The 17,675-nt window shown below is 39.0% G+C and overlaps 1 long non-coding RNA gene across 1 annotated transcript in view; it reads right to left on the bottom strand.

Moving 5' to 3' along the window:
* The window catches only part of LOC139729750 (uncharacterized), a 100,963-nt gene extending 86,485 nt beyond the window's left edge, over positions 1–14,478 (bottom strand). Inside the window, exon 1 of the long non-coding RNA XR_011710884.1 lies at positions 14,427–14,478. This is a non-coding gene — a long non-coding RNA (uncharacterized lncRNA). The remainder of the gene's footprint in view (positions 1–14,426) is intronic.
* Positions 14,479–17,675: the final 3,197 nt, after the last annotated feature.

The following is a 17,675-nucleotide window of genomic DNA, read 5'->3' as shown; positions in this document are numbered from 1 at the left end:
ACATGCCTCTCATCCCCATGTAGTGCCTGGAACGTCACACACACCTCACAACCTGGTGGCAGCTACTGCCAGAAGCTGCACCAGCAACCCATTTTCAGCAAATCACGATGCTAAAAGGTGCTGATGCTATCTATCAAACACCTGCCTCAAATTGAGCTCCAACACTGATGGTCAGATTAATGCAGGCAATACCAATCATAATTATCGATCCCAAACACTGGTGTCTATCTTCATACAACGGCAAAGTCGTGTAGGAATCGCACAATACATCAAAAAGTGGCTGTGCTTCAAGCAAAATACGAGTAGATGCATCCATTATTATACGTGATGTGCTAGAATAATTAAAATGCCACAAATCTGTTAACATCACATTATACTTCTGGTGACTTGTGCGTAGGCATAGATGCACATACATATATACTGGATGTCAGTGGGAACGACATGCACCCATGGACGTGAATGTTGGTCTCCCATGTACTGTAAAAGTGGAAATTTTTGCAGTGCTGAAATTTTTGCGCATTTCACGCAACCAGAAACTTGCGCAAAAATAATAGCACGCGAATATTTTTGTTTGCCATATATTCCAGTAGTTGTTGTCTTGATTCCGCCGAATTAAAAACACGCGAAACTCTTCTTACCTGGCAGAGCGCAAAAAATTAGTCGCGCCAAAAATATCCACTTTTACAGTACATGCACAAGCATTCCAATGCTAACACCAACACCAAGCTTGAAACCACAAGTTTGATAATCTCTAGGGGCTGGTGTTTACTAATAGGGAGAAAAATCAAATAACTACAATGGTGTATAGCCAACACGAATAGTGCAGCTTGGTTCAATAAATGATATTTAGCACTGAGCCCAACACCAGCTATTAGAACTGCATGATTTTGAGATCAACCTGCTCACTGATTTCAAGTTTGGGATTGATCACGGTGCTAGTGTTGTTAAGATATCACTGACACCAGTGCTGAAAAACTCAAACATGTCACAATCTATAGATAGATTAGCAGTTGCGATCTTACAAATTTCATGTGTAGAGGGAGACACATTGAAGAAAATTCACATCTCAACCTTCATCCCTCTGCTTGAAATTATCTTGCTTTCATGTCACAATCTCTTGTATAGTTTGATCAAAGAATTAGATACTCACATTGCAGATATCTCTTCATGTGTGTGTGATTTTTTTTTAATTGTACAACTTTGTGGTTGTTTTGTGATATTGGTTAGCATCACTGCCCATAGTGAAAAAAAAAAATTAAAAACCTGTTCAAGTTACATTGCTAACACAATTAAAAGTGGAATCTTTTCTTTTGCTTAGTTGTAGGCTGTATCACTATTTGCCTGCCACACGTATGCATTCTAAATGTTGGGGAAGTTCACTTAGCTAAGCATGGTGGAGATAAAAGTAATTTACAGCATAACAGAAGAGTCTCATTCAAAGTAAATCTTATTATATCTGATTATCTGCCAACTCAAGACACAGTGCAACTTGGCACGTATCACTTATCATCACTTCTTTTGTTTAGGTCAGGTGACTGCACTGTGGTTGGAGAAAAGTCAAGCGCTGAACATCATGCAAACTTGAAACGACCTAAACAGCCAGTTCCCTAATGCACCAAATTGTCCCTATCTTCATCATGCATCAGTACACACGGTACACAAATCACCTCTACGCTGTCACATGTCCGTCTTTCGTGAGGGAATCTGTTCCGGCAGAAAGCGACAGGCTCCATTTCTCAGGCCAAATTACAGAAGGCATATTAGTCGTCCAGCTCACGTGGGACTAAACAAACTGGTGGAGAGAGCAAGAGTGGGAGAGATAACATGGAAGTTGTCAAGGGAGAGATTAGCAGTGTGAGTGATGACTGAGAAGCTGTCTCACCACCCGATTAGCGAATCTGTCCTTTATGCCTGACAGAGTCAGACTAAAAACCCCTGAGCAAGGACAACCCGGGAGCTGAGACGGTTCAAAATCTAACTGATGGGCCATTCTACTCTAATTGATCTTGCCAATTTTACACACAGGAGTGACTCGGAGCATCTTACGCATTAATTATCCACAGACATACGACCCTGGTGTTACGATGCTAGCAAAACCTTAGGGTCAAGTCAAGAGCCAACGAATGGCTACCATGAGAAACATCAGAATTCTCGGTATCGGCAATGCGAAAAAAAAACAACAACAACAGCAACTTCTGCTCTTGCTGCAGAGCCCTGTCACAGATGCACTGTGGGATTTCTCTGGGGCATTGTTGCTTCCGGTTGTGATCTTGCCCGTGTCTCAGTTCCCATGCAATTCAATGCAATTTTGTCTGCTTTTCCCTCATTGCTTTTTTTTCTTCGGGTAGAACTTTCAGATTTTACTGATATAAGGTCACTAGAGCTATGGTTCACTACTGCGAGGCTTCAATGTGCTGGTCACATGATGGAAAGCGAAGAAATCTTCAAAAATACCCCTGGACATAGATGGAACGTGACCTGAGTGCATATGCAGCCAAAACCGGATGCAAATTTGTCCCCTGAGCTATCCCATAATGCATCTTAAGTGATGCTTGCTGTATGGCACCCAGTAATTGGCAATACCAAGAATTCAAGAGGGAACAGATCAGACTTGTATGTCTTAATAACTCATACAGCTCACTTTCAGGTTCCCAGGGTATCTACAATAGAATTGTAATCGACTGTTAAAGGTAGAGAAGTGAGCTGGTACAGTGGATAGCACGCCACTGAAACAGAAATGCAAGGTCCCTGATTAAATACCATGCATGTGCATGCACTCTCTCTTTGTTTAAGGCCCAACTACCTTACACGCCATGAGGCCAAAAAAACAAAAACAAGGCAAGTGCCAAATTGTGTCTCGCCCATTCGCGTACAAGAAATTAATATTTTTCTAACTCCCAGAAGTTCATTGACCCACCTATGACCTTTGACCTTGTGGTGACCTTCAACTCCCCAAGGGGCATTTACCATCCAAGTTTGGTCACAAACGGACAAAGGGATCAAAGTTATGAGTCATAATCGAAAAGTGCAATAAAAACTTAATGGGCCCTAAAACTTTGTTGACCCCTTTCTGTGACCTTTGACCTTGTCCCTTTCTGTGACCTTTCAAAAGTTATGCCTTGTGATGACCTTCACCTCCCCAAGGGACATCTACCAACCAAGCTTGGTTGCAAACGGACAAAGGGATCAAAAGTTATGAGCCACAATCAAAACGCGCCCTAAAAACTTAACATTGGGACCTAAAAGTTTGTTGACCCCTGTCTGTGACCTTTGACCTTGTGATGCCCTTCATCTCCCAAAGGGACATCTACAATCCAAGTTTGGTCACAAACGGACAAAGGGATCAAAAGTTATGAGCCATAATCAAAACGCGCCCTAAAAACTTAACATTGGGCCCTAAAAGTTTGTTGACCCCTGTCTGTGACCTCTGACCTTGTGGTAACCTTCAACTTCCCAAGGGACATTATACCATCTAAGTTTGGTCACAAACAGACAGATACATCAAAAGTTACGAGCCATAAACGAAACACGCCCTAAAAACTTAACATTCAGCCCTAAAGTTCATTGACCTCTGCCTGTGACCTTTGACCTTGAGGTGCCCTTCATGTTTGGTAAAATGTGTAACTTTGTATAACCACTCTTCCCTAGAAGTTTGATTGAAATTGAAATCCTCAGTAGAGAGTTATTCAAGTTTTTGTAGCGTTACGGACAGACGACGGATGGATGGACGAAAGACGGACAGACGCCGCAGGCGATCCCTTAGTCTCCCAACGCCTCCGGTGGGCTCGACAAAAAATGTTGTATTGGCATAACATGAGATTTTCAAATAGGGTCGGGAGGGCGGATTTTTTTTTTTTTGCTACCTGTACTTTACGTGTAAAACTTATATTTAACAAAACCCCATTCAATAGAGAGGGTCTGTTGCATCCAAAGTTTGTTATATCACCGGTCTAAAAGCAATAAATATTAAAAGAGAATCATATTTTGGACATGGAAAAACACCTTGGCCCCCCACTCGAACCCATAGGAGACGGCATGTGTGTTCCCGTTTTCAACATCTATCTACGGAAGATTTGTCCCAAGAAATTTATGAAGGAGGGGGGGGGGTGTTTTTTAGTCTTTTCTGTAGATAGGGGTGTCCATTGAAAATTCTTTCGTAGATGGGGGAGGGGGTCTGTTGAAAACTCTTCCATAGATAGGGGGTCAGAGCCCCCCCCCCCAAAAAAAAAAAAAAAAGAAAGAAAAGATTAGACTGATCTCTAGAAGATTTTCCCTAGAAATTTATAACAGACCTGTTTCCGCCTTCCCCACTTTAACAGCCATCACGACATGGCGGTCAGAATACGAACGAACAAATTCCTGGGCTAAATCACCCAGCACCACAGACAAATTGATTCTCCGAATAATATTAAATAAAATCTTTGAACCGGACTTGCCGGTCGCTGACACGCTGTACTGCGCGGCCATTTTCCGACACCAGCTGTTGTTGTTGTTGTTGTTGTCTTTGATAATTCACAAACGATGTATTTCCTTCTTTTTTGTTGTTGAAAAGTTCAGGGTTGGGGGGGGGGGTTTAGGGTCGGGCGGGTAACGCCAATACAACAATTTTTGGGGGGGCCTTATGTATGTTCTTCCACTGATTGCTGTACTTCACGATTGTGAATATAACCACTCACAATATTGTTGAGAAATCCCAACTCATGTAAAATTGGACTCATTGAATGTATCGTCATTTGAGAACCAGAAGGGCATTATTGCAATTTTCGGGGGCACTGTTTTGAATTATTGGTATCACATTGTAGAACTTGATCTCCATTACATTATGGTATCAATTTTAAATTATTCCCATTTTCAGTAAAATTTGAAAAATCACACCACAAAGAAGCTATTTTACGCGATATTGGAACAATGCTCATAAATCTACCCAATTTTGATTACATAAGCTTTTAATTTCATGGAAATTGATTGTTTCCTTTAATCTACGCTCAAACCTTAGCACGCAATGGCATCCTTCTGGTTCTCAGGTGACCCTATACATGGTGTATACAGTACACTTTGTGAGAAGTACTGTACGAGCTGAAATTTTCGCGGTGGTTTTATTTTCACGAATTTCGTGAATCACCTTCGAACCGCGAAAATAACAACATGCGAAAATAACAACGAGCGATTAACTAAGTTTAGTCAGACCCTCGTAACCGCGAAATTAACAACACGCGAAAATGTCCTCTAAGTAGCAATTCCCGAAAATATCTGTACGCGAAAATTTTAGCTCGTACAGTATAGGGATGAGGTATGAGAAGTGGTAAGTACAATTAAAGGGATGGTACAGTTTTCGCTTGAGATGGGGCTTCAGGTTTCTTATGTTTTTTGATGATGATGTTTTTGAGATAATGAGAAACCCGTTATGAAATAAGAAAGAGCATATAATTCTAAAATTAATTCAAAGTTTATTTGATGAAAATTGCTTTTGAAATGGCCAAGATATCCCAAACAAAACAATCCTAATAAAAGGTAGGACCCAACTTTTATTAGGATTACTTTGTTTTACTTTGTTACTGTGTTAGTTTTTGGATATCTCAACCATATCAAAATGGATTTTCATCTCACAAAGTTTGAATTCCTCTCAGAATTGTGTGCTCTTAAACACTTCATAAAGTGGATTCTAAGTACATGTATCTCCCAAAAAAGTTAAATGCTGAATCCTCAACTCTACCAATACTATACCATCCCCTTAAACACTGAACTCAGGTGATTGAAGATGACCCTCATGGCTTATATGAGGTAACTAAGAATCCTTTAATTGCCAGGTTACAGTGCAGGTATTGGTCATGGCTTTCTCTGGTACAAATATTTCTTTTTCCTGAACCTTCTTTCTAATCACATAGGTTTCCAGCTACACTGTACAGCTTGCTCCTTATCTATATCTTTCATTGTGTCTTCAGTATCCTATCTTGTAAAGACCAAACTGTACTCTCAATATGTAGGTTTTAAAATCCTATGATGCAAAATCCTTTTTGCAATCCTTTAGTCATGACTACCCATTCATTTACGCTGCTCTTCTCTGCAATGATATCCCTATAAATCAATAGGTCTGCTGGGAAATCCCCTCCAAGGATATTCAATCTCTATGGTATAACACATAAATACATCAAATAGATACTGTAAAATGAGGAATGCTCACATACATTTTAATTTCATGAATTTCGCGGGGGTTAGGTTTTGCGAAATTAAAATGCACGCGAAAGTTCTCATCTACACTATATGCATTGAATGTTAGAGGCAACCCGTGAAAATTTCAAGCTGCAAAAAAGACCACTGCTTCTAAATCGCGAAAATTTCATGTTTTGTTTTACAGTAGTTCACACCTGACAGGTGGTATCAACCATGCTCAAAACGCCACAAAAGAATGGAAGAAGAGTGTCTTAATATACCATATGTGACCGTGCACCTCAAAACGAACATAAAGTCGCGCACACTGATTTTGCGTGAGGACTGAAAATAAGTGAAATGGGTCAACCTAGCCGAACTTGACTTTTTCATATTTTCTGAAAGGACGGGTCTTCTTTTACATTATGCTAAAATTTGGTATCATAAAACGGGTAGGAAAATGTGTTTTTTAGCAGTTTATCTGGAACATTTTTGGTAGAATAGTGTGATTATGTGTGTCTTTAGAAACCCTTTTTCATTTCTGAAAAACCTTGTCCACACTCTTCACTTTCAACTCTAATAACTTTTGAAAAGATAGTGCTACTGATTTGAAAGTTGGCATTAATTATGGACAGAATGTGTTAATGAGGCATGCTTAATTTCAGTGTAATCTGATAATCCCTTCATTGTTGTTACTCTGGTGGTTTACTTCCTGTTTTTTGTCCCATTCATCGCACAGCCAGCACGGTTTGGTAAAGATTAAGCGCTTGAATAGACACTGTACTTCAGAGCCTCTTTTCTCAGTTCACACTTTTCCTGAGTTTGTGCTTTCTTTCCAATATTTAGATAGGTTAGGAGAGTCCATTTGATTTGAGTTATACATCATTTTAAAGCCTAAAGTCTGCTCGTTCAGAATATGGTCTTAACTGAAAATTCATGTCTGGCGACTTCTTGTTTGTTTTGAGGTGCAGGGTCACATATATACATGTAGGTACAGTATATGAAACTCATCAAATCTCATAAACATGTGTACTGTCACACACACAGACAGAAAAAAAAACCCACATCTCTCTCTCTCTCTACGCTCCTTTGGCACAGAAATTTTTCATCTTAGGCTTGCTTTGAAAAATGGCCCTTTTTATACTGTATATTCCAACCAATAACCAACTGTTGAGAGAGAGAGCATGTGGAGCATGTAGTATGCCAAGCTTTCTTCACCTCCTACTTAGCAGTCTGGCACCCACTCAAAGGAAAATGAAAGCCAAATAAACATGGTTTGAGTGAATGCAGCAATATTACCAGAAGACAGCAGCAAGGTTTGAGGAAAATCAATCTGTTGAAAAGTTATACATTTTTTAAGTTTCAGTGTCATCATCACCGGGTGTTGTTACCTGAATCCAGAATATCAGGTAGATATCATTACACTTTTCATCATTCATTTATTGAAAAAAAAAAAAAAAACTATCGTGGGATAATTTGCGAGGATGCAAAAAGCATCACCATAGCAACCTCAGAAGACTGGGCAAATGATGGAATAAAAAACAATAACAGAAAACAGTTTGGAATCAGTATCCTAAGTTAACACTTTAACTGCCATCTCAATGAGGGCATTCGATGCCTGCTTCACACACACGTTGTTTCCTTGGTAATCAGATCCCTGAAAACATGTTACTTGCCACAGTTGTCACACAAACAAAATACACCACAGGATAGAGAAAGTCATTTTTAAACTTCATACCAAAAAAAAAAAAGAATGATGGAAAGTAAAATCCTATCATCCCATCAATTCCATTTGTTTTTAATAGCTTGATATACATTCCTAGTGCAAGAGAGACTCCTTTCCAGAGGTTTGGCTTTTTATTTTATATACTAATATAATTCTTAGTGCAGAACTTCTCACCTCAGATTTTATAAGTAGACTATTTAAACCAAAGTGCTTTCTGAATTTCAAGAAACTCAAAATAAATACTGGTAAAGTAAGAGTTCTCAATCTCAACTATCTAAAACGTTTTACAAAAGAGCCAATTTTATTTAACTCATCCACATAAGAGGCTTCCCAAATCACTGAGTCCCATGCATGGTTTGACTCTATCGCACCGCATACATGTGTAGAAAGTAAAAAAGAGATCTACGCAGGGGGTAAATAATCAGGTTAATTGGTAATCAGAAATATCAGGGATTGGTAACAGGAAAGAAGTAAAATTGGTCATTAATTGTGCATACTTCATTAACTGGCAACCAAGGACTGGTTATTATCTTACAGATTATTCTATCTAACGGGGCTCATTACGCCGGCCAATTTTCCTCGCATTTTCCCCTGGCTCATGCAGTGAAGGTCGCCCTAATCAAACAAGGCCGCAATTATGACACCACAGCTCTCGCATGCTGTGCGCCACATCCCCACATCACATGTGGTCACAGATATAAAATGCCTGAGCAGGATAACCGTATTTGTTAGGCCGAGCAAGGTCAGAACTATTTCAGAACAATGCATGCACAACTCTGATTGCGGGGGAATCAGATACAATTTTATTGCTACAGTGTAAGACAATTCCAGGAATTCCAAATTTTTCTTCAAATGGCAATTTGGGTAAAAGCCATTATGTTACATAAAAACATTGACCTTAAATACAGACATGCTATTACATACATTTCCCAATGTTTAAAAAAATCTGAAACTCTTTCATTTTCATACGTAGAGAAAGACGTGCAAGACCTTTGACAATTTCCTATTTACTTGTTGATACATCACAAATAGATGTTCTCATTGAGAGAATCAGTGTTCAGCATTTCTTGTATTGCCTCAAATCTTCAGAACTAAGCTGCACCCCACTGTCATGAGAAAGGATTAAACAAAGGTAGAAATACTACTGTAAAAGCAGCTCTAAATATTTGCGGCACATTATGTTTTTTGTGTTACATGTGTGTGTATTTCACGCTACATTTGGCTATAGCGCAAGTTCTATAACCTGCAAAAATATCTTCGCAAATTTTCTCTGCATATTTTGAACAGGTTTAATTGCGCTCTTCGTCAGTGCAACTTTAATCCATGGTACAAGTGTGTGTGTGTGTGTGTGTGTTGTGTGTGTCTGTCTGTCTGTGTGTATTACATGTGCCAAAGTGCTATTAGTATCATTCAATTTAGTGCATATGTGAATGCAGCAGTTTCTAAGCAGACCGTGCATTGGATCACACACCACATCAATTTTCATGCATTTTACGTAAATTGAATGAAAACATACGAGTATAAAGCATTCGGGCTGCGCAAACTCAAGAACCCGCAAATGTTTTTGAGTAGCTCAGCACAGAAAATAAACCGTGTGAAAATATCAATTTAAAGTAACCCAGCAGGTAAGAAGTCCCGGCTCTTACTATCAATGAGTTGAACCTGGCTATATAAACTGTAAGGCATATTTACAGATCAGTCTGTGTACAAAACTCCTCCTTAGAAGAAATGACTGTAATTATATAAAAAAATGAATGATGTTTAGTAATGCACCTTGAAAAGCAATGATTTCAAAGCCATACTGATACAAAGTTGCATTTTCATTTGGTAACAACATCTACTTCACTCTATGTGTGCCATGGTTTGAACCCCATGTGAGCTACATTATTCTGAGACCGGAATGCACAAACCGCTTTTGAAAATATCTATCTGTTCTCAAAGTCATGCAACTTTTTATACAAACTTGCCCAAAATCCAGTCCATGAAACTTGTAGAGAAAATTGCACGCTTTGCTGTAATGAAGCTTTCAGTGTACTGGGTATATTGCAATTTATCGGTCAGTTTGTGCATGGTTGTGTGTTTGAGCAAAATATGCAAAGTTGGCAAGCTGTCGACTCGGGCAAGGACGTCAGGCGAGTGAATGTGGTACACAGTATAAGAAGATCATTCACCCTCTGCAAGGGGGATTCCCTAACTTGCATTCCTGTAGAATTGCTCAAGTTCCAGAGCTTAGCTGCTTTTTTGTATTTTGTTTTGTTTTGGTATATACAGCATTACACACCAGTCATGAGGTGCCTGGCTCAAATCCCATGGCTGCAGTGATAATGCACAGCACTTTATCCCTAATGCTTAGAGTTCTTGGGAGGGGACGAAGAACCAAAGGTCCCTTGGTTGCTTGCAGACAGCATTTACTGATCTCTTTGCCATTACGTATAAGAAATCAATTCAAATCAAATAAAAAAGGGACTATAAGCAATCTCATGATGTAAATAGAGGTGAAAGAGCTTCTCGTTATCATCATTGCTATCATACATTATGCTTTGAGATAAAGTTTTTACTAACACATGCACACACGCACACACGCACACACACACACACACACACACACACACACAATATTATAAGCCTTGTTGAATTCCATCTATGAATTCATGGTGCTCACAGTGTATACTGATTTCTTTCTTTCCTTTAGATGCACAGCTTTCTTTCAATCATCTCTGTTAAGAATCCTGCAGTGTACTCTCAAACTATTTTTAACACCATAAACTTAAAATGGCTGGACACCATCCGGCACTTGTCGTACCCGGCTTAGTACTTTTCATCACGAAAATGGGAGTACCGAGAGGGATTACTCCCCGTTAGTCGCAAGACGGTGGACCAAATCAGCAGCGGATCGCATGACATCATGGATGCACTCTCTTATCATGGCTACACTGCAGCCTGAGAACATGACGCCCCTCTATCCTGTCAACACATCTGCTATGGTTTGACGTTTGATGTCTACTGGATCCTATGCAGCAGAGATAACAGCCCGCGCTGCACAGATGAACGACACACAAATAGATGCATGTGTGTAAAGAATTAGGCCGAGTATGGGAAAAAGATGGCAACAGCAGCGCAAGGAGAATTCATCATGTTACAGTGTATGTGAAGTATGAATGGTCACATTCAGAGAAAGAATTGCTGGAAATTACCCTCCAGACACAGAGGGAAATTTTAGAAAAAAAAATCATCAGATAACACAAAACCATTATCAGTGAAAACAGCAAAAACACTTCCATTGGCAAAAACATAAACAATAACATACATGTATTAACAGAATGTTTCAACCAAACACATACTTTCTAGCTCACTGATCAAATACCAATGCCAAGTTTAGCATTCTATTACCACAGAGATGCATATCAATTTGAAAGCAAAGCGAGAGGAAAGCTCAGTCTAGATGTTTTCCTGACGTCATCAAAGAATTGATCAAGTCAGTAATTAATATCTGCGATCACACCTCTGCCATTCCGGCAAATCTGTCTCCCTGCAAATCACTTTAAAACAACACCCCACTAATGACTTTAGTCCCACCCATATCACTTGCAGTTGCCACAAACAACCGCACATGATTAGCGACAGCTTCCAGCTTGGAGGGAGATTTAAAGGAATTACCGCTTTTTAGGTCAGCCTTGTAGTGGGTGAAATGGACTGCTGAGAGCGCCTTGCCACAAGATTGAATTTGGTGGTAATGTGATAGTCCTACCAGGCTTGCTTACATCCAGCTGCAAGATGCTAGCAGATGAGTCTATAGGACTGCCCTGTAAACCATTGGCAGCACAAAAAAAAAAAAAAAAATCTTCCACACATCTCTACACTCGATCATTGAGTCTCACATATCTGCAAAGGGCTGCCGCATTCACATATCAATGTGTCTCATTCAGACTTAAAAGAAACTTTCAATCATTTAAATATTTGTTTGCATGATTGACCAAAAATTGAGATGTTGCTGATTATTACTTGGCACCAATCCCAATGCCTGGAAAATAAGATCAACATATCCCCATTGAGAAATAATGAGCAGTCATGTAAGAGCGCTTCTTGGAAGAAAGTAAATCCATGGGTTTGACAAATATTTTGTGGGGGGGGGGGGGGCACCTGTGGCCTTGGGGTATCTACGGGAGTGCTTATGGTTGAGTCTAGGGACAGTGCTCCCTTCCCCCTTCAATGATAAGAATCGTGAAGCGAACTCTCAGAAAGTCATTTTTTCATGTTTTTTAATCTTTTCAATATTTTCTTTTTCTGTCTGCCTTAAGAGCCATAAGCCAGTGTGGTGGGGACTGCAGCACCCCCCCCCCCCCTCAGTTTTGCAATCCCTGAATCTTGTTTTTTAATGCAGCAAACAAATGTTGAGTGCTGCCAAAAATAGTAAGACATCAAACCATACAACCAAGACTTTTGTTTTGAAGTGCCGCAGACAATTTTTTCCCTTTACAAAATCATGATTTTAAAAAGGTCATACCAGAATTTCAATTATGTCATGCTCAACTTCTGCATTCATTTTGCTTCTTTTAACTAAAAAATTCAAATCAGAGAGTCAGACTCTAAATATAATCTTTAATTTAATGAAACCATGCAAGTTGAAGAATTGGGATAGTGGGTGGTGTTTTAACATATAACTTGCATAAGTTTATGAAAATTTAAAGTGAGTGAAAAAAGACAGGTATTTTCATGCCTTTTACAATATTTTCATAATAATAATATATTATAGAAGGAATTATAGTAGTAGTAGCAGTAGTAGTAGTAATAGTAGTAGTTGTAGTTGTTGTAGTAGTAGTAGTAGTAGTAGTAGTAGTAGTAGTAGTAGTAGTAGTAACTAGTATGTAAAAGAAGTAGTAGTAGTAGTAGTAGTAGTAGTAGTAGTAGTAGTAGTAGTAGTAGCAGTAGTAGTAGTAGTGGTAGTAGTAGTAGTAGAGTAGTAGTAGTAGTGGTAGTAATAGTGGAGGAGTAGTAGTAGTAGTAGGTAGTAGTAGTAGTAGTAGTAGTAGTAGTAGTAGTAGTAGTAGTAGTAGGAGAAGTAGTAGTAGTAGTAATACTAGTAGTAACATAGTTTCATTTATCCAGGATACCCTCTTTTTAGTGTTTTTTAAAGCATAGCTCTCCCACAGGGTCTTGCCATTATTATTACGCAGCATATCCAGGTACATGTACCTACATAAACATGTAGGTAAAGACAGACATATACTATGTGGGGAGAAAGTCTTGTGTAGGGGTGAATGCACTGGGCAGGATTGATTCCCAGACCTTCTGTTCACAAGTATTTAGAGTCCTATTCACCACTGTATACGGCATCATACATAGAGAGTCTAATTTTCGCAAATGGACTTCCCAACAATTTTGTGAGTGGTTGAATATGCAATCATGGAATACAGTAATAAATGGAGAAATGTACCTGTGCATGTCACATTTATGTCTGAATCAGAGTTAATATATTCTTGTGTTGTTAGATAGTACTCGACTCACAAGATTCACAAAAATAAAAACCAGAAAAACCCAGCTGAGAAATAGTAAAATTAATACCATTACCATTATTGTAAAAGCGTTGGGGAACCTTTGCAATATAAGCAGGCACTGATTTCCTAGATTGCCTTATAATTGTCATTGCCTCAGCAGTACAACTTGTTTTAAAACAAAGCTCTCATATGCCTCCAAAATTGTCAATTATTGATCCAAAATGTGTATGCATAATGGGTGAAATAATAACAATATAATAAAAACACGATTTCAGTAGTGTAACAACAAAAATGCAAAATATTAGTCAAAATGGTTTGCCAGAAGTCCACAATCTCAGAACTTTCTCAGTTGTGGTTGCTATATTTTTCATATTTGATTATAAATAATCAGCAAATCGAGCCACAGCAGTATCCATTGATCTTCCACACTAGAATGAATGGCATACAGATTATGATTGCAAGGGCAAGATTGATTATCACATATCATTCTACCTCCCCACAATGCTGAACAGGGATGGCCATTCTGGAATAAAATTCATGTACTCATATGATCAAATTCATTCTACGCTTTTGATCTCAAATACTCCAAAACAACTCACCATCCTGACATATCATGTCACCCAGGTATGTTTCTTGGTAGACCCTTTCAGTGTATTGCAAGCAAGATCCAGATGGTGGAAAATAAATATTCAGCCCTTATGGGAACTATGTTTTAGCTTTAAGAGAGGCACCACAGATAACAAGTATTTCTGAAATGTTGTGAGTGCTTGTTAACTCGTTAAGGATGAGTCCTGAGTATACTCCGGCAAGCGTCTATGGAAAATGCATGCTGTAGCAAAATCAAACCGTCCTCAATGAGCCTCACTTGACAACCATGTTCATAAATGTTAGATGGCTTTCATAAAATATGTATCGATACTGAACAGCAAGGACACTTAAAATGTATTCTATTTTCTCATCATTCTCCTGTGTACACTGCATCCATCCTTGTGCATTGTATAACAGTTCATCTTTGATAATATACACCAGAAATTATCTAGGAGTGTGAACATACCTACCTGGATTGTGTCGTCTCTTGCAGTCACTTTGTATGTACTCTCCAGTTTGATCCACCTATCAATGACAAAACAGGAAATTGGAGGAAAAAAAAATGATGATTTGAAATAATCATCAGATCATTTTCATACACCTCAAGTGTGGACAAGGTTATAAATCTCAAGTCCATCAGGAATTAGAAAGGACATTTCTGTGAAATACATAACTCAACAAAAATGAACAAACAAGTAAATGGGCAGCTGAATAGACAAGTGTCTACAGTGACTGAAAATTGAAAAGTGTTTTGTGAGAATATCATCATGATCACTCACTTGAATAATTCTGATTCTGAAATAAAGGAGAAAATTAAATGTACTGTCATGAAACTGGGTACACCTGTAGTGAATCATCTACCTGAGATGAACATGATCAGCTGTAGATATGAACACACTCATGTAGGTTCAACTCTTATGAGACAGTGTGAGGGTGTGTGTGTGCGCATGCTTGTGTGTTGTAGTATACAGAGATATATCCCATGACCTTTACTAGCTGTAAGTGAATGTAATTCTTGTCAATCTGTTGTGACAGAACAGAATATGAGAGAATATACCACGTCATTAGACTACTTAAGTCTGCGACAACTACTTAAGCACAGGGCTTCAATATCCAAGCAGTCAAAGCGCACAGATCTTTCCTGTATCCTGACAAAAAGAGGGATGACAATCCTTTGAACACATCAAAGGAAGACAAAAAAGAACCACCCCTCCCTAAAAAAGAAAAAGAAAAACACAAAAACAGGCAGTTAATATAACTAGAGATGGAGGAAGACAAAAGAAGAAACATGTGGGTTACTCTGGAGAGCTAATAAGGGAAGACAACTTCTAACTCGCTACAAAGAGGAAGGAGCGACCAAATCCACGGAGAATTATAATTGGCAAAGTCTTGTGCTGCACAGGCATAACAGAGGGTGTGACGCTAGTAATGAAGGTTGAAACATTGTTCCAAGATACACATTTCTTCTCTAAATGGCAGCAATTAAGCTAAGATTGTGCCGATTCTGAAAAAGAGAGAAGAAAAACATCCACGACCATCCCTGCAGTGATATGGCGCTGACTTCGAGAGAACGCCTCCTCTTAGCAAATAGTTGCCATGGAAATGGCCATGACAAAACAAAACCATAATGTCTGCAACCGACTACAATTATGAAGCACTACAAATGCTGACATTTGAGAAATATCTAGAAAAAGACAGATAAACAGTCTCAATTCGACATCACTCAACATGTCTTTTCTGAGGCGAGATTCATCCCCAGTGCCCGCATAAGAAAGAAAGGGATAAAAATATCTAGATTCAATTGCCTGTGCATCAAGACAGGTAATTTAAGTGAATGTAAGGTAAAAGTCTATGAATTTCCTTGCAAGAATTCAGCCAGGTGTAAGCCTCAAAAGAATAAAGAGTCGATTATCTTTTTGTTTCTTTGGAACATATTGGGAAGTACAGCAATGATTTGCACAATCTATCGTACAATTATCAACTACAGAGCCAATAACAACCACTTCTCTGCTACTCAGCACATTCTTGACTTTGTTTCTTGCACAAGGAGGACTTTGTTATGATTTCAGTGTCAACGTTTGCCAAACGTAGCTGCTTGGTCAACATTTGAGGAAACAATTTATTCAGCCAGACAGTATGATGGGGGTAGCCCAGTGCTGTAATCACTAAGTGATGAGTAAATGTTGTGATACAACAGAGGAACTTGACACCTCCAAGGGGGAAACTCAGACAGGACGCGATCAATGCACGAAAGAGAGAGCGAAGGTGATTTCGGGACAAACATGCTAGCATTTCACGCTGTCTCTCGGCAACGTCATTTGCGAGGCGTAAACACAGAGTACGGGAATCATCGACAGAATGGCCATCGCTGGGAGTAAAGTCAATGCCCCCTGGTGATTTCTGCTCTGCCTCACTGCACTTTTTGGCGGTGGATAGACTTTGCGATCATTACAGTCCAGCCGAATGTATTTGGGGTTATTGTCGGGGGGGGGGGGGGGGGGGGTGGTGTGTGTTCTAGCCCCATATCGCAAAAAATGTACAATTTGGAGAGAGTGCAGACTAATTCATGCAGCACTCAAACTGGATATAACCTTATGATAACCGACCTGGTTTGGTACATCCTGGCTGCATACCTCCAAGATATAAATTTATGCCATTTCAAACCAAAACCACCTACCGCACAGTGCATTATTCACACATACATGTACACACATATATGATTATTGGGAGACTCTGATACACACCCAGGCTGCTCCGTAAACAGGAATGAGAAAGAGAACTGTTTAGACATTTCACCTCAACTACCACATTTCTCTTACAACAGTGTTCTGACACCATTATATTCAGTACTATTAGAAATAAAAAGGGAAAAAAATGACTTTTGTAAGGGCCAGTAAGATATAAGAGATGGGAAAGGATTGATATCCAATATGTTATGGCATTGCCATTATTGGATACCCATGACATCAGAGTTAGGGGCCAGATCACAACAGGACGGGTATATTGCACTGTTATTGTCACGCAGTGCATTCCCTTTCCTGTGGGCAAGAGAAAGAGAGTAAGTTGGATCATCAATGGGCTACTGTGTTTTAAACTGGCCATCCATACATACCAACTTCAAAGAATCTGATGTTAACATTTTTAATCAAGAAAAAAAAAAATATACAGAAGGAGATATCTGACACACTAGCCAAGGATCTATGCACAATACAAGGTGTCTTTTTTTCTTCTCTCTCACTATTTTCTGGTTGATTCCTCACATAAAACATCAAGCTAAAGTCTGTAGGTCAAAGTGAAGCTAGGGTTCTACAAATCGGTGTCATAGCTATGTTTGAATCAAATGAGTACTTGACTGCATAGTGAAGCATTTCCAAACAGAACCTATGAGTTCCTGACAAAACTGGAGTTACAGGCAGATCAAGGATTGGAAACTAATTTTACAGCAAAACAAAATAACAAGAAAAAAAAACTGTCAGAAAAAGGATTACTCTCTCACCTTGATGGCATGGCAGATACCTAGATGTCTAAGTGAAATCTACAGATGGGATGACTCAAACGGAATCAACTAAGAGACCAGATGATGAGAAACCACTGAACTTGTGTGTATATATTAAAAAAAAAAGATATATTGTCAGCTGAGAACCAGAAGGGCACTATCGCATTCTAATATCTGATCATAGATAAGAATAGAACAATCAATTTCTATGAAATAAAACATT

This window comes from Diadema antillarum, unplaced genomic scaffold (assembly GCF_040938485.1).
Source record: "Diadema antillarum isolate AM-2024a unplaced genomic scaffold, OU_Dant_1.0 seq00000263_RagTag, whole genome shotgun sequence".
In the NCBI taxonomy this organism is placed as follows: Eukaryota; Metazoa; Echinodermata; class Echinoidea; order Diadematoida; family Diadematidae; genus Diadema; species Diadema antillarum.
Note: the sequence above shows the minus strand (reverse complement) of the source record. Positions and strands in the feature narration are given on the sequence as shown.